This window comes from Trichosurus vulpecula, chromosome 3 (assembly GCF_011100635.1).
Source record: "Trichosurus vulpecula isolate mTriVul1 chromosome 3, mTriVul1.pri, whole genome shotgun sequence".
NCBI lineage: Eukaryota > Metazoa > Chordata > Mammalia > Diprotodontia > Phalangeridae > Trichosurus > Trichosurus vulpecula.
This window is the reverse complement of record NC_050575.1, coordinates 26250619-26269239: the sequence shown is the minus strand read 5'-3', so window position 1 is coordinate 26269239 and position 18621 is coordinate 26250619. Positions and strand designations below refer to the sequence as shown.

The 18621-nt window shown below is 40.6% G+C and overlaps 1 protein-coding gene and 1 pseudogene across 1 annotated transcript in view; one reads left to right on the top strand and one right to left on the bottom strand.

Moving 5' to 3' along the window:
• Positions 1 to 18621, top strand: part of FSTL4 (follistatin like 4) — an 856236-nt gene that overhangs the window by 22575 nt on the left and 815040 nt on the right. The gene's annotated exons all lie outside the window — the stretch shown is intronic.
• On the bottom strand, positions 13807 to 14458 carry LOC118841112 (annotated as a pseudogene).

Here is an 18621-nt window from a genome sequence, read left to right as displayed (position 1 = left end):
GCAACAAAGATAGCTTGGAACAGTGGGCTGAAGTTAAAGAGGTGACAATGAAGAGGGATAATTCCAAATATAGATAGAAGCATGACTAGACAGCAATTCCTTTTGCAAAAAGATCCAAGGGTTTTAGTGGACTCCAAGTTCAATACTGTGAGTCACAGAAAAACAAATATAGTCTTCTACTCAGTATTTCAAGAATTGGTAATTTCATAAATATATAATTCTTAATTGACATATATAATATGTAATTCTTAATTTTTTGTTTATTAGTTTTTAATGAGTTGCTGTGATGAAGAAATCATTTGGTGACCGAACTTCTGGCAACCAACCTCTGTACTTAGGAGTCAAGCAGGTCTTTGGTTGATAGAAATAGCTCATCTCCAGGTCTGTGCTTGAATGATAAGAGACTCTATTAGAGCTCATACTCATCTAGCATAGCCTGTAAGGGCTAAGAATTGATCCTGTCATGATAAAGGCATCAGAGAAAGACTGATGGATCCTTCATTTATAGAAAGTGTCTGAACTAAGGAAGGTAATAGTGATGATGTTCTCTACCTTGGACCCACTACGTCTGCATCCGGTTTGGGCAACAACTGACAAGGTGGTTTCTTACCAGAGTGGGGCAACCAGATTGGCAACAAGATTTGGGAACCATTGTTTGAAACAACTTGGGATATTTAGTTTGGAGAAAAGAAGACTCAAAAGGGAACATGGATATATGTCTTCAGGTACTTGACTATCGTGTGGAAGAGGGATTAAACTTACTTTGCTTAGCCTCACAGGGGTCAAGTTTGATTTAAAAAAAAACAATTTATTTTATTCTGAATTTAAGAAATAAAACAAGCCTTTCCATAACATAGTAGAATAGAAAAAAGATGATTGCGCATGAAGATGCAAATCTATTATGTACGCCTTGCTATTCCGTTTAAATGTGCAATAAAGTTATCATGTAACTTCTCCCCCCCCCTTTTTTTTTCTTCAAGGAAAACCTTCCCAATGACTGGAGCCAGGGAAAAGTGAAATAGATTATATCCAATCCAATTGGGCTACTGGGTGCTCCCCATGGAGACATTCCACTTCCTCTCCTGTCTCTTTGTTCAGGCTGCCCCTTATCTCTATAATGCATTCCCTGTTCCTCTTATTATCCCTACTTTCCCTTGAAGCACAGCTCAGGTACCACCTTCTCTATGAGGGATTTCCTGATCTCTTGAAATTATTTGGAATTATTGTTGTATTTGTTTAGGGAGCTGATTTTGACAGAACAAAACCTGGATTCAGCTCCTCCTGCCTTTGGCACATACTGTGACCCTTGGCAATTCACTTATCCCCTCAGTTCTCTAGGCAAATCTAAACACTACAAATAATAGAGAAGGAACTGATTTACATTGATAGGAGTTTGCTCATCAAGAGTATTCTGTCTCAGTGAAATCACAGGTCTAGCCTATCTCCTATTACTATCTGTGTAAATATTGTATACCCACAACCGGGAGTGAGTGAGCTCTCTGAAGGCAGTCTGTTCCTGCATTCCTTCTTTCCTTTGTTCCTTCCTTCGTTCCTTCATTCCTTTGTTCATTCGTTCCTTCTTTCCTTCTTTCCTTCCTTCCTTCCTTCCTTCCTACCTTCTTCCTTGAATTGAGTATAAGGTTCTTTGTCACTAGAGGTCATCATGTAGAAACTAAATAATAATTTTTTGGCACATCAGGGGTTAAGATTTCATGACCTCTGAATTTACTCTCAAATCTACTCTTGTATAAATTTATGACAAATAGAATTTCAGATTCCAGGAGGACTTTGCTCTCTTTGGTATCCTCATGGATGGATCTTTCACAGCAGAAATATTGCTTTGTGTAGTTAAGTAGCTCTTCTCATAATAGTCTCACTTCATCAAGCTGTTGGATGGAAATGAAGGCATTAATGGAGAACCCCCTCAGGGCCTAATGTTAGATCTACTAGTTGTTAACAATTATGACACTCTGGGACATGATGATTGCTTGTTCAGAGGGAGGGAGCATGAATTCCCTCCCAAATCAAGAAGTTAATTAGTTTTTAATTCATTAGTTTATCAGACATAAAAAAACTGTAGAGTGTCTCTCTTTCATGGTATGGCTTGTGTGCAGAAAATTCTGCCTCACGAGATGAATTAATTGACTAGATGTTGATAAGGGTGTTTATTTTACTGGATGTAATTTAAGATTTAGTTGTATTCAGAACCACAACTTGGGAGCATGGAATGACTAGTGCTTTGTTCCAGGCTGCAGATCTTTCCCCTTTGTCGGCACCTTTCCACAATGTCAGGGGGAACTTTCTCCCTCCAGTGTCCATGCACTAGGTGAGCCTACTGCTACCCTGCACTTTACCCAACTCCATCCCACTGGCTTTAGGTATAGAAATAACTCTTTATCTGCTTGTATTGTAATTTTTATTGGATTTCAACATAAGTTGTCTTTTTGCTTTTTGGTGCCTTTCTATGGGCAGAGAATAACCTACCAATCAGCAAATAAACATTCATTAAGCATTATTGGGCAGTTTACAAGAACTGATGAACAGCTAGGTGGTGTAGTCTGTGAATAGAGTATTGGACTTGGATTCAGGAAGACCTGAGTTTGAATCTTGCCTCACTCATTAGCTTTGTGACCCCATGGCAAATCACTTACCCTTTCTTAGCCTCCCATTTTCTCCTCTATCAAATGGGGATGACAGTGATACCTACCTTACAAGGTTGTTATGAGAATTAAATGAGATAACACGCAGAGTGTTTTGCAAACCTTAGAGTGCTATTAAAAATGCTTGCTGGGCCTACTCTTAAGCATGAAATAGTCTTTGCCCTCAACTAGCTTATATTTTATTGACAGACAATATTTGCATATATGCAAGATAAGTATAAAATAAATACAAGGTAGTTAGAGAACAGCTGAGGGATAAGGAAAAGCTTTTTGTAGGAGTTGGGGCTTGAGATTAGTCTTGGAGGAAGTAAAGGATTATCCAAGGCAAATGAGAAGAAGCGAGTACAGCCCAGGTACTAGGGGTGGCCGCTGTGAAGACATTAAATGAAGATGGGAAATGGAATGTCTTATGAGGAATAGCAGGAGGACTTACTTGTATGGACAGTATGGGAAATGGAGCAGTATAGGGAAAAGCTAAATAGATAAAGGGCCCAATTGTGAAAGGCTTTAAAAAACCAGCAGTTTAAACTTTATCTTAAGAAAGGCAATAGAGAGCTTTTGGAATATATTTACTAGTCAGTCTATAAGGAAGAAAAGCTATGGCAAACCTGGATAGCATACTAAAAAGCAGAGACATCACCTTGTTGACAAAGGGTCCATATAGTCACAGCTATGGTTTTTCCGGTAGCAGTGTATGTCTGCGAGAGTTACACTATAAGGAAAGCTGAGTCCCACAGAATAGACACTTTCAAATTGTGGTTCTGGAGAAGACTTTTGAGAGTCCCTTGGACAGCAAGGAGGTCAAATCAATTAATATTTAGAAAAAAAATAATTGAGGCTATTTGCTGGAAAATCAAACACTGAAGCTGAAGCCTAAATACTTTGGCTACATAATGAGAAGGAGGGATTCTATGGAAAAGACCCTGGTATTGGGAAAGATTGAAGGCAAAAGGAAAAGGGGACAGCAGAGCATGAGGTGGATAGATAACGTCATGGAAACAACAAACATGAACTTGGACAGATTTTGGGAGATAGTGGAAGACAGAATGTGCTATGGTCCACAGGGTCAGAAAGAGCTGGATATGACTGAATGACTGAACAACAACCACAACAACAGTCTACAAGTGTTTTTTTTAAATGCTTACTACGTGCCAAGCACTGGGATGAGAAAGGAAGGCAAAAATAGTCCCTGCCATCAAGGAGCTCACATTCTAATGAGAGAGACAGCACATAAATGGCCCAGTACTAGGGCAGTGATATACAAACATTTTTGGTCATGCATCCCTATTAGTAAAAAATTTTGTGTGCATATTCCCAATATGTGTATGTTTACTTAGTTTTAAATTATGTACTAATACTATACGAATAGTTTTGGATATTTTAAGAAATGTTAAAAATATGAGAGAAAAATAAAATAATATTCCTCTAGTCTGTAGGGAGCCACTGCAGTTTGAGCAGGGGAGTGAAATGATCAGACTTGTCCTTTGGTCAAGTGTGATTCTGTGGAAGATGGATAAGAGAGGAAAGAAACTGAAGACAGGGAAGCCAATTAGGACCCCATTATGCAGTAGTCCCAGGGAAGAGGTGAGGAATGACTGAACTGGAGTGGTGACCATGGAAGTGGAGAGATGGAGAAGGAGTGTGAGTGAAGGGAAAACACCATGGTTGTGAACCTGTATGACTGGATGGATGGTCCTGACACAAAATGCAAAACAGTCTGTTTTGGGGAAAAGGAAATGTAATCACAATGTGTACATGCATGCTTATTCTGTGTTCCTCATGCTTTCCCACTGTAGGGAGGGCACAAGACATGGCTTACTGGTCACTGTCCTGGAGCACAGAGCCTACCGGCCACTGAGGATTATTTACCACTGAGGGATGGAGGTGATTGAATGGGGGTGAAGGTGAAGGGATAGGTTATAACTACACTGAGGGACCTACAGATTGACGATAAGATTAGAGGCAGAATATGAGTGAAGAGGAGAACTGGCACAAGTGGTTTTGTAGTTGTGTTGGGGACAAGACTACGTTGCCTTTTGGGGTGAGAATGTAGCCCATCTTCCCACTCTCTCATTGACTGATCACTTAACTCTCAGAGGTCATGCCACAGCCCTCTTACCTTTACTCCACAATTGCCAATTTGGAAATCACAGAAATGAAGGTATGACATAGTCAGATCTGTGCTTAATGAAAATGACTTTGGCAGTTTGGAGGGTCGACTGGAATTGGGAGAGGTTTGAAGAGGGAAGATCAATCGGGAGGTTGATGCCTCCAGGACGGTGTGATGAGAACTACAGCAAGGTAATACCTGTGTAAGTAATGAAAAGGGGAAAGATGCAAGAGCTGGGGAGGTAGAAACTATGGGATTTGGCAATTGACTGGATATCATTTAAAAAATCAGCATTGCTGGGGATAAAAAGAAAGGTAAAAGACAGTCCTTGCTCCTTGAGGAGCTCACAAGTTAATGGTGGCAACAATATGCAAATAATTATGTGTACAAACAAACTATACACAACAGAGTGAGGACACTAGAATTAGAGACAGATTAAGAAAGGTTTTCTATAGAAGGTATGATTTTAGCTGGGAATTGAAGGAAATCAGGGAAGCAGGAAATGGAGATGAGGAGAGCATTCCAGGAATGGGGGACAAACTGTGAAAATACCCTCAGTGGGGTGATGGAGTATCTTGTTCAAGGGACATAAAAAAGGTCAATGTGTCGCTGGATTGGTCACCCCACATGGTGAGATATAAAGTATAAGAATCCTGGAAAAGTGGAGGTGGGACTAGGTTATGGAAGGCTTTGAATGTCAAACCAGATGATTTTATATTTAATCCTGGAGATATTAGGGAACCATTAGAGTTTAATTTATTTAGTGTGTGTGGGTGACACGCTTGGACCTGCACTTTGGTGGCTAAATTGGCAATGAACTAGAGTTGAGAGATTTGTGGCAAGATGACTCACCAGCAGATGATTGCAAATAGTCCAGGAATGACTAGGCCTACAACAGGGTGGTTGCAATATCCAAGAGATGTTGCAAAGGTGAATAAAAGGCCTTGGCAAGATGTATGGTAAATCAGCCTACAAAGATTTATTATGTAGTGGGAACAGTGTCAGGCATTGGTGATACAATAAAAAGCTTAGAGAAGGTTTCTGCTCTTAAAGCGCTCACAGGCTAATGGAGAAAACAATATTCAAACTACTAAATATAAACAAGATAGATGGTTAGTGGTAAAGTGGACAGAGTTCCAGCAAAAGCTACCCTGGAGTCCCCCTGGTTTTGCCCTGGGACTTCTCTTGTTACTCTATGCTATTTTTGCTTGGTTATCTCAATAGTTACAATGGATTTAATTTTATCTTCTCAGTGTCAGTGATTCTCAGATCTATTTGTTCAGCCATAAGTTTTATCCTGACTTCCGTTCTTGCATTTCTGGCTGCTTTTGTTGGACACTTCAAAGTAGATGTTTCATAGACATCTTGAGTTCCACATGCACAAACCAGAACTCATTTCTTCTCCCTGCCAAACTTTCTCCCATTTTCTAATTTCCCCATTATTGTAATACAATCCCAGTCACCCAGGCTCACAATCATAGTGTCATCCTTGATTCCTCACACACTCTTTCCCCCTCCCCCCGCCATATCCACTTAGTTGTCAAATCCTGTCATTTCTGTCTTCATAATATCTCTACAAACCTTCCTTCCTTTAACACTGATGCTCCCCTGATGCAATCTTCAACGTTGTGCTCCTGGAGTATTACAAGAGCCTCTTGATTGGTCTCCCTGACACACATGTCCTCAGTCCACTTGGTTGTCAAGTTTACCTTCCTTAATTCCATGTCTGACCATATCATCCCACTCCAGTAGTCCCTTCCTCCCTATTATGACCAGAATCAAATATAAAGTCTGCCATTTATTTTTTTTAAATGCCTTCTTAACCTGGCCTCCTATTACTTTTCCAGGCATCTTTCACCATCATCCTCTTTATTTAGTCAAGTTAACTAGCATTTGTTAAGCACCTACTATGTATCAAGCACTATTCTAGACCTGACAAAGACAACATATAAACAATTATGTACAAACAAGATATATTCAGGATAAATCGGGTTGTCTCAGAGGGAGAAGGCAGGACTGGGAAAGGCTTCTTGCAGAAATAGGACATTAGCTGAGACTTGAAAGAAGCTGGGGAAGCCAGGAAGTAGAGATGTAGACTCAGAGCATTCCAAGCATGGGGGACAGCCAAAAAAATTCTCAAGAGTCAGGAGGTGGAGTTGAAGAGCAAGGAGGCCAGAGTCATTGGAATGCAGAGCAAACACATTGAAAGGGGAGTAAGATGTAAGAAAGTATGCCTTGGAAAGGTTGGGAGGTAGCCTGTTTTGAAACAAACAGGATTTCATATTTGATCCCGAAGCCTAAGTAACCTGAAGTCCTCAATAGTAATAGGGAAATTAGGAAGAGAGAAGGATTTGGAGGGTGGGGGATAATTGATAATTTGGACACACTGAACTTAAGATATCTGTGGGACATCTAATTTGAGATGTCTGAGATAGTTGGAGATGCAAGATTGGAAGTGCTGAGAGGGGTTTAGGGCTGGACAAGTCATTCTTAGAATCAGCCGCATAGACATAATAATTGAAACCATGAGAGCTAATGAGATCAACAGTGAAATCACCTAGACAGAAAGAAGAAGAGGTCTCATGACAGAGCCTTGGAGGACATCCATAGAAGAAGACATAGGGAGGAATATCCATCAAAAAAGCCAGAAAAAGAATAGACAGACAGGCTTCTGAAGAACCAAGAGATGGCAATGTCATGAAGTCCTCCTGAAAGTAGTATCAAGGAGAAGCGATGATCGACAGTGTCAAAGGCTCAAGAGAAAGGTGTCTATGATAATGCTGAGCTTACAAATCTGGGAAATTGGGAAGGAGTTGCCACCTTTGTCAGAAATCGGGAAATTCAGAAAAGGGGTAGATTTTTTTTTGTTTGTTTTTTTGAAAGATAATGAGAAGTGTTTTGGGTATGTTGAATTTGAGGTATCTATGACATAACCAGCTTGCAATGTCCAGTAGGCTGTTGTTGTGGACTGAAGCTCAGTAAAGACTAGGACCAAATATGTAGATATGGGACTTATCTGCATATAGATAATAATGAAGGTGATGAGTGCACCAAATGAGAGAGTATAGAGACAAAAGAATCTAAGATTTAGAGGGAGGAAGAATGGTTAGACATTTAAAAAGAGAAACAGGAAAAAGGTTCTATCATGAAACTTAGACAAGAGAGAATGCCCTGGAGGAGAGAAGATGGTTAGCCATCTGAAGGCATATACGAAGTTTCTTTAGAAAAAATTTAGTCCTTAGTCACTCTTCTTGATGCTACCCTATCCCACATTTTATTCAAGTCTGTGCTTGCCAAAAGAAGAGATTGCACAAGAAAATTATTTTGAGATCTGAATGTGAAAATGTTGAAAAAAATTCACCACACCTTTTTGTTGTTCCTCTTGACTAATTTAACTTTAAGGGGAAAAGGCATATTACAGCATCCTACTTCTCTAATTAGAGTCTATCTATATCCCCTTCTTTCCTTCATTCTTCAAGAAAATTCCTACTCATTAATTATCCAAGACATCTGGTGATTTGGTCATATTTTTTTTTTCTGGGGGCCTCTTTATTTGTTCCTAGGCCTGATGTAATTCTTTCTAGTCTTTACGACTTGTAGAGTAACACCATTTTGTCAAATGAGGTAGAAAGAGGTGATTTATTTAAGGTCACCCTTATGACCAATGATTGAGCAAATATAAAATCCAGTAAGCTGTTCAGTAGAAGTCTGAAGATAGTTTATAGCTACACAGATTTTTTTTACTTTATTTCACATTCTGCATCTGTGGATTTACGATTGTGGGTTTTGTTGTTGTTTTTTAAGTAAGGTGCTCTGTGCATCAGAGGGATAGTGTTAGAGCAGTAGAAATGATTCAGCTGCTATAAAAAAGCCCTAAGAAATCTTCCCTTTGTCCTCATAAAAATCTCTCAATTTAAAAATCTCTGGCTCGGTTATTTTAGACTTTTCCACAACATTGTGTTCTTCCAACCCCATTCATTATTAGATGGGAGAACATAAGGAGGCCAGAACTTTTTAGCTAAATCTGTCCATGCTTTAGGACCAAGATAATGAATACTGGAGCACTGCTTGTTCCTTCTCTGCAGCAGGAAATGATCTGTCCCCCGCCTTCACCTTCATATTTTTTTGTCCACTTTGCAAAGAAACAAATTGCACAGCTGTGTTAGAGGAGGCATAACTATACACAGTGTGCCTGTACTATGCACCCCATACCAACTGCTTTCTACTAGTTAATTTAGGGGAAAAGACATTAATTAAAGATGATGGCAAAGGTCGTATCACTTTGTTTGGTAGGAGCTGTGCCAGATAATGAAAGAACCAGGTTAGTGTGTGAAGCTTGTTGCAGCCTAAGTCTCAGAATTTTGTGGTTTAGTAGACATGCTGACTATCCCTGTCCCTAATTTGATGCATATTAAAACACATATTCCCATATGCAAACACATATAGCCCAAAAGTGTTCGGTTTTCTCTTTCTGTCTAGGATACAGCATCCAATTTGAATTGAATCCTCTAGGAGGTATCATTTTGCCAAAGCCAGTGGTCTCATTGGCTAATGGCTCTGGCCAGAAACTCTGGGAGTCTTCCCAGATTGGTTCTTTTGTGAAGTAAAACTAAGCCATCTTTTGCCTCAGTTTTTACCTTCTTCTTACTTAGCCTTTAATCACTGAAAGGGTGTTACCTCAGACAAACTGAGACCTGGGAAAGAACTCAGCTTCAAAAGGCCAAGGTCTCCCACTGCATCAAGGGCCATCACCAATCATACTGCCCTATGGCTCACCACTGGACTCTAATGACTCTGGAAGAGAGAGTGGGGCTGATTACTTTGCACAGCCTCGTCTTACTTAAACCCAATGCACTTGCAAGTCAAGATATCCCCCTCCTTATTTCACTGGTCCCCTTCAAGAATGAAGGATGAACAGCAACATTGGCTAGTATTTACCCAGTTTTTGTATGGTAGATCTGTGAGGCTGGAGGGGACCAGGCATCTCTATCTCCAAATTCTCTATGTCTACCTCCAAGCCCTGCTGCCTCCTGGATAATTTATTTGAGCACTTGGTTAAAGCACAGTGTCTAGAAAAGACATATTAACTTGTTACATATTAACATATTAACATGGGTCGATTTTGAATTCTTTTGTGAAGTCTCCAGACCCCTTCGCAGAATAGTGTTTTTAAACAATTGTAAACTTAAAGTTAGGAGTTAGTGAAATTTTTTTATCATTCAAGTTCATAGATGCCTTGAAATTAATCTACCTACATATAGCTCTATGGATCCTAGGTGAAGAACCTCAAGTCTAGAAAGGGAGGTGACAGTGGCAGTGTCCTTTGCCTTGGTCAGACCTCATCTGGAGCTCTGTTTCATATGGGGTACAACCTTTCGGGAAAGATATTGACAAGCTAAATATCTGCAAATACTCTGATTATGAGGGGCTTAAAGGCACTGATATTTGAGGATCAATTGGAAGATTTGGGGGTGTGGAGTCTGAAAGACTTAGGCGGACATGACAACTGTCTTTATTTAAAATACTGATGAGGGTTAATAATGTTAGCTTATATGTTTGTAGCAGCTCTTCTGAGCTCACTCTCTCAGCCTTCCATTTGCATTGCCAAGTTGAGTCCCCAAAGGGTGGCTGACAACTTCCTCTCAAGATTTTAGGGATAATTCCCAATGAATGGTAGTTTACAATTGTGTTACTCAGAGCCCTTTTGCAGTATGTTCTTCCTTAATATCAGTCCAGCCAAGTGATATCTCCTTTACGTCAATCAACCAGTTGATTTCCTCTCCTTGCTCTGCTTCCTATGCTCTAGACTTTGCTACCATTCCCCAGCTTCTCACCCTAGAAATTAGCTCAGGCCTTCTGAACTTCCCTCTACCCCGAAATTGCTCTTTGTCCATTGGTGAGTTTCTGCCAGACCCTCCATGTTGAGGGAGGTCCTAGGCCTTCATTCCTTTCCCAGCTCTGTTTCTGACCCTCTAGACTTCTTTCCCATGCCTGAGCTGCTTTCTCACGCTGGAAGTGACCTCAGTTCTGTGAATCTCCACTGTGGAACATCTCTCCACCTCTGCATCCCTCTTTTCCCATTGGTGAGTTCCTCCTTAGAACTTCAACTTTGAGGAAAAACCTTAGGCCCACCATTTTAAATTCCTCTCCCAGCTCTGTGTCTGACTGCAGATTATACCGCCATACCTTTCTCCCTTCCTTTTCAGTTTCCTTTTATGTGTTATCTTCCACTATTAGAATGTAAGTTCCCTGAGGGCCTGTCTTTCCTTTTTCATATACCTCTATCTCCGCATATATATAGACAGAGATCTATCAGTAGATATCTATAGATATAGATTTATCTCCCCTTCACTTAGCATAGTACCTGGTACATAATGCTTAATAAATGCTTGTTCATTTAAATGCCTGCTCATATTAATTACCCTTCAAAAAATATTCACTAAGAAGATATAGCAAGTACAGAAGTACAAAATATTCTCCTGAAAAACATGTGGCAGAGGTGGCTTTCACCTCTTCACAGTGGTCGGTTCAAATTATACAACAATACTGAAGCTTAATCTTTATCATGTTAAGCAGGGTGGGACTTTTTTGTTGTCTTCTCTTTTGGAATGCTAAGACAATCAAGTGCCTTTGATCAAGTCTTGCCTTTGTTTGAGTCAGAAGTCTTTGATTGGATCAAGAGTCTTTGACCTGCTTAAGCCATAGGAAGGCTTAAGTCCCATGGGTTTGAGGCCCATGTTTGTGGCACATGGTTGTGATGCTCTCTGACCCTGAACAGGGTATATAAACTCCGAGGTTAGCATTTTGCTTTGGGGCTCTCACTCACTGGAAGAGTGTTCTGTGATTTGGCCAGAAGAGACTCTGGGTAATAGATGTCAGAGCTCCCTAGCTTTGAAAACCCAGATGTTGGTGCCTCTCTCTCTGCTAACTGTTGTGACTTGGTCAGACAGATAAGAGGCCTGTCTGTTGACCTCTGTGTGTTATTTGCTCTATTTATATAACGTATGCTTGTAATTTCTGTTCATATTTTCTCTGAAGTTCAGGGTGCTGGCTTTTCCTCCTGAACCAAGTGAATGATATATGTATGTTTGACTAAGGTGAGACCTTAAAGTTTCTTTCCTTAGAAAAGCACATCAAAGAACCTGTGCTAGCAGCCCTCCTGTGTGCTGGTGTTGTTGGTCTTTCACCCCCCACAACAACTGTTAGCAACATTGTGATTACACTCTCCATTAGGGAAAGTGGGCTCAATTTCAACACAGAGGTATTGAGGCACCTGCATAGGGAATCTATTGGGCTGAGGGATACCTCCTGATCTTGCGAGTCGTTTTCTCCCTTTTCAGAATTCCCTAGCAAGTTTATTTCTGAGTATGGTCTAGCTTGTTAGAAGTCACTCCCTTGATTGTCGGGAATAGATCTTTGTTCAGCTGTTTCTAACAGGTCCTCTCAGCTGCCACGCTGGCTCTTTAAACAAAGCCAGCAGTTGCTTCCACTGGCTCTTATCTGTCTGGTGGTGGGACTTCTTCGATGGTGCTTCTGATTTCACTCAGTCACCTGGGTGGATTCAGTTTCAGAATGTTTATTCACCTAAAATCAAGAAATACGAAATTCCAAAGAAACAGTGCCACCAGTCTCAGGAGGGGCTCTCCTATCTGCAACTCAGCAATTCTTTCTTAATTAAAAGCCATTGAAGAAAACTCTGATTGAACTTTTCATATATACTCAGGTTCAACTCAGCCCTTCCTGAATCATTTGAGCTCAGCTAACCAGATGATTTTTATCATCACATAGTTACTAATGGCTCCTCAGTAAGTCTTGGCCAGAGATTGACTTCTCAAAGTTCCACAGTTTGGATTTTCAACAGGCAAATGATATGTAGCCTAAGGACTAGGACCTTATTGGTCAGTTCTCTCTTAACACTGTACATCAAGATAGAACTGAGGTTAGATTTGTCCTGCTTGGTCTCAGAGGGCAAAACTAGAACCCATGCTTGGAAGTTGCAGAGAAGTAAATTTTGGTTTTATTATTAGGAAAAACTGTCTAAAAATTAGAAGTGTCCAATAGTTGGATGGTCTGCTCTGGAGGAAATGGGTCCCCAGTTGTTGTGGATATTTTATTTTATTTCATTTTTATTTTATTAAATTTATTTATTTTTAGGTTTCAACATTCATTTCCTTAAGGTTTTGAGTTCCAAATTTTCTCCCCATCTCTCCCCTCCCCTCACCCCAAGACAGCATATAATTTAATGTAGGCTCTACATATGCATTCATATTAAACCTATTTTCACATTAGTCATGTCGTAAAAAAGAATTAGAACCAATGGGAGAAATCACAAGAAAAAAGAAACAAAGAAAAAAAAAGAGAGCAAATAGTGTGCTTCTATCTGCATTCAGACCGCATAGTTCTTCTGGATATGAACAGCATTTTCCATCATGAGTCTTTTGGAGTTGTCTTAGAACTTTGCTTTGCTAAGAAGAGACAAGTCTGTCAAAGTTAGTCATCACATGATGTGGCTGTTACTGTGTACAATGTTCTCCTGGTTCTGCTCACTTCACTCAGCATCAGTTCACATAGGTCTTTCTAGGTTTTTCTGACGTCTGCCTGCTCATCATTTCTTATAGCATATTCTAGTGCATTCAACTTGTTCAGCCATTCCCCAACTGATGGACATCCCCTCAATTTCTAATTCTTTGCCCCAACAAAAAGAGCTGCTATAAATAGTTTTATGCATGTAGGTCCTTTTCCTATTTGTATGATCTCTTTGGGATACAAACTGAGGTGTGGCATTGCCGGGTCAAAGGGTATGCACATTTTTTTTTTTAAAGGACAGCACTGAAAATTGATTTTTAATGATAAATTACAACTCGGACACAGGGTGGGTAATGGGACAAAAGCTAGATTGTCTGCGGGCTTGCATTACATTGATGGTCTGCTCAGGGTCTGGGGCTTCCAGCCCAATGCCAGGTCTTGCCAAGAAGCTCTCGGCCTTGGGTACTGGCGATCTGGGAGGGCAGCAGGGGAAGCAGCAGGGTGACTGCTTTAAAGACAGCGTTGCTGTTGTTGCTGCTGCTGCTTCTTGGTGGCGGCCTTGCTGGCCAGGCCCTTGGCCTTCTTGGTAGCTGCCAGAGCAGTTTCCTTCACCTTCTCAGCTGCTTCCTTAGCTGTTTCAACAAGTGTTTTAGAAGGAGCTCCACCCTGAAGCTTGGCCAAGGTGCACTCGAAGCCTTTGATGGTCTTGGTCACATTACTTTTGAATCTAGCTAGGCCAAATTCCTGCACAGCTCTCGAGACCCTGAACAAACTGGAGGAAACCCGGGCCTCTCATCAGATTTCAGTCCAGGGTTCACACAGTAAACACAGCTTTCCTCCACCACCATCAGCGGGGCATGTTTGATGTTCCAAGTGAAAGTGGTCATGGTCTGGTTCTGTGGTCCATGATAGAGTCTTCGAGGACGTACACTGAGTGAGCTACATTAGCAGTAAAAAAGCGTTCTGCCCAGCGGGGCATCCTGTTGGTCTTTGTTAAAAGCCACCTGGACAGCAGCTTCCGATCAGGAGTCACCTCTCGGTGCATGATGTCCTCCGTCAGCACATGCTTGCTGTAGGGGTTGGGGTAAGGCTGCCAGAGGGCAGCAAACACATGGTCCCGGGAGCTCCAGAGCGCACTCTGCCCCAGGAAATACTTCACCATCAGCCCAGTGGGGGTCGGGGTCGGGGCAATGGCATAGCATGGGGAGTAGGGGAGAGATGGGTCGCTGGGCTTGCGCTTGCTCTCCGTCACCATCCCAGAGCTACCACCGCTGTTGCCACCGCCACCATGAGGGGGTGTCCAGCCGGCCTCTTGGCTGTGTATGCACATTTTCATAGCCTTTTGGGCATAGTTCCAATTTGCTCTTCAGAAAGGTTGGATCAGTTCACAACTCCATCAACAATGCATTAGTGTTCTAATTTCCCCACATCTTCTCCAGGGTGTATCATTTTCCTGTTTTGTCATGTTAGTCAATATGATAAGTGTGAGGTGGTACCTCAAAGTTGTTTTGATTTGCATTTGTCTAATCAATAGTGATGTGAGCATTTTTTTTCATATGACTATAGATAGCTTTAATTTCTTCCTCTGAAAATTACCTGTTCATATCCTTTGACCATTTATCACTTGGGGAATGACTTATATCTTATAAATTTGACCCAATTGTCTATATATTGCTGTGGATATTTTAAGTGAAGGCTCATCACCACTTGTTAGAGAGTTTCCCCAGTACCCAGTACAGTGCCACACACTTAGTCATTGGTCAGTAAATGCTTGCTGGTTGATGTTGTAAAATGAATGCCTGCTTAAATGGATTCTGGACTGAATAAATAATCAACTCTGAAGTCCCATAATTCTGTTTATATGATCCTGATTCATTTTGTTTAATTTCATTTGCATCCCTTAATTGTGAATGTGAAGAAATTATGTTATAATTACCAACTATAAAGCCTGAGTCTAAGGTGAGTAAATAGTCACTGAACTTTGTCCTAGCAGCCCAAGTTTCAGACCATCTCAAGGCTGTAGAAATGTAAGATTTGTTTGCTAAGTGGGTTTAGATTTAGAAATGTTTGCAAGCTTCCCATTTTACCAGCATGAAACTATAGTATGTCTGCAAAGTTATGCTGTATTTGTGTTCTTATGCATAATTTTGGCATTTCGAGGCCAAGGTACTGGGATGATAAGCTGACTTACACGAGTTCTTTATACAATGTTAGAAAAGTAAGAGGTTATGTAGTCAGTCAATAAATATTTGTTAAGCTCTTACTACGTGCCGGGCACTGTAGTATAAATATAAAAAGATGTAAAAGACAGTCTCTGCCCTCAAGGAGCTCACAATCTGATGGAGAAGACAAGAAGAAAACAAAACTATACAAATAAGCTATACACAGGAGGAAGAGGAAAAAGATAAAAGAGGGAAGGTACCAGAATTAAGAGGAACACTGTCTCTATTCTTGTGCTTTTTGACTTATCGAATGCTAGCATATTTAATGTATTTCACCTTTTCTTCCTAGTTACTGGCACTCTGATCATTACTTTAACCTTCATAGTATGAGTGCCTCTTTGAGATGTCATTGAGTCCCATGCTGCTTCTGAATATCATCATCAAAGTACCATTCATTGAGGAACTCTTGACTCTTGCTGCAGGAATCCAAAGGGTGACCACACCAATGTCTTCATAGAATAGCTCTAGGTCTCTGCCCATTTTTTCCCTTACGGTGGAAGACCTCGTAGTTGAGGAGGAAGGCTGGCACACAATTCAAGAATACTCTCTCAATTATTGTCCTACCAACTGCCAACCTTGTTTCTTGGTAGTTGAAAATCTATAATAGTGTTTTGGATCATGAAGACATATTACTCAGCATTCACATTATATTGATTTAAAAATGAAGATTTTGCAGTTGAAGTATACAATAAAATTCAGTTTTATTGGACGGTAATTTTGTACTTGTTTCCCTAATATCGTAATGAATAAATAATAGATTTAGGAAGGCCGTAATGAGGAATAAAGATGTTGTATTGGTTAAATGACATTTAAAATGATTTAGCTGTCACATTCATAGAAAGGTGAATGAAAAATTTGAAATTAATTCCCTACTTCAGAAAAAACCTGATTTCTGCCATGATAAAATTAGATATTTAGTTAAAGAAATTTATAGTCATTAAGTCCTGTCTATGCACTAACTCTCATTTATAACCATCCAGTTTAAGACTTCTGCAAAAAAATGATTTCTTCCTTAGGCAGTGCATTTGAATCTTAGAGTAACTTGTTTCAGCGTACCTTAGTCAGCCACTTTCCAGCCGTGTTTTCATAGCATACTGTGAAGGCCGCACTAATTTGTATTTTGTATCAGTAACTTGCAGAACTATAGGACCCAGAGTTATTTGTGAAAGGTGTTCTTACCTTTTTTCTATTTTTCCAAAAGCATTCATTCGCTCAACTTAAAGCACAATGCAGTATCAATGGAAGATACTAATAAAAAGTTCATAGAATTTGACTTTTGTTAAATTTATTTATTCAATGCATGTTCCTTTGTTTTGGAGGGGGGAAGGCAGGGCAATTAGGGTTAAGTGACTTGCCCAAGGTCACACAGCTAGTAGTAAGTGTGTCAAGTGTCTTGAGGCTGCATTTGAACTCAGGACCCTCCTGACTCCAGGGCTGGTACTCTACTCACTGCGCCACCTAGCTACCCCCCTCAATAAATGTTTCTTGAATATCCATACTGAGTCTATATGCCAGGCAGTCATTAAGGGGTGAGCTGGGAACTGAAACAATATAAATCACCTATAGGATGATAACATATCCCATGTTTGTTGCCATTATGTTCCTTGTCTAACACAGAATACCATCTCTTTGTTCAGTCACTTCAGTGGAGCAAAAGTCTCTATTGCTTCTGTTTTTGAGTGTTTAAAACAAAAAGAAAAAACCATCTCACCGAAGTTAAGATAAAGGTCTGTTCCGTGTAGTTATAGGGGACACCCCTAAAGTATATTGTGATATTTGTGGTCAGAAACAAAAGCAAAGATGTTGGTTTATTACCATTCAATAAGCATCCTTCATCTAGTCAACCATTACTTAAAATGTAGACACCTGGTACCCGCTGCCCCTTCTGTGAGTAGCTTCTTTGTTCCACTAAGGGGGATGAGTTGCCTCCATTGTGCTATCATGTTGCATCCTCCATTGCCTCATTGTGTGTCTTGTTCTCCACACACATTTGGCCCTACAGAGTACACATTGTGAGTGCTTAGGGATTGTTGATGGTGAGAAGGAGGATTCTTTCCACATATCTTACGTAGACTTCTATGGAGGGGTAGGTATGCTGTGGAACTGTGCTGTAGTGCAGGGCTTCTTAAACATTTTCCACTTGACCCCTTGTATCAGTAATGCAATAATAACAATGTAGATGATAATTGCCAAAATGTCTATGTGGTTCTGTATCACAAACTATACGAGACTCTCCCCATAGAAGGTAGAAGAAGTAAACCATTTATTCGGACACCAGAGAACCAGATCCCACAAGCCATTTATCCAATCCATCAGAGCAGGAAAACATTCCGTACACAGTATCACAACCTGGAGCCTTGTCATCTCAAAACTCCTCTGACCCCCTGCTGGGGTCTTCCCAAAGACAAACTCACAGTGAAGCTAAGTCAGCCTGTTCAGCTCTAACTATCATGATATCATGACAGTGGCCATTAGCAGCCATAACTGCTCTCCCCTCTCTCTCTCTCTCTCTCTCTCTCTCTCTCTCTCTCTTTCTCTCTCTCTCTCTCTCTCTCTCTCTCTCTCTCTCTCTCTCTCTCAGCATTTCCTGTGACATAACTTCCTTTTCCTGTCAGGAAGCAACTCCAACCACATGGGACTTAGGCTTCCTGTGGTATAAACAGGTCACATGGCCTATTAACGGATGGAAAAGATCTTCAAATCTAAATTGCTACTACACCCCTTTTCAGTTTCAGTAACATTTGTTGGTGTTGCATGGTCTGATGGCATGCGTGGTGTAAAGTGCACATGCCTTGTGTTCAGAACCAAGGGTGCAGTGAAGTTGTGCAATACAACACTGGCAAGCACTGCCAGAAACACCTCAGATTTATTCCATTTGATTTTGAATTTATTTTTGCTTATTACTCATTCAGAAACCTTTTACTGTTGCCAGATTTTTTGCATTCCCAATATGGGGTCGTGATCCATAGTTTAAGAAGCGCTGCATGAGTGTAGAGGATTCTGGTACTGGGAGTCAGGAATCCTGAGATCTAGCCTTGGCTAATTAACTCATTTGACAAAGATGTATTAAGCACCTTCCTCATTGCAAACTCTGCAGGGGATA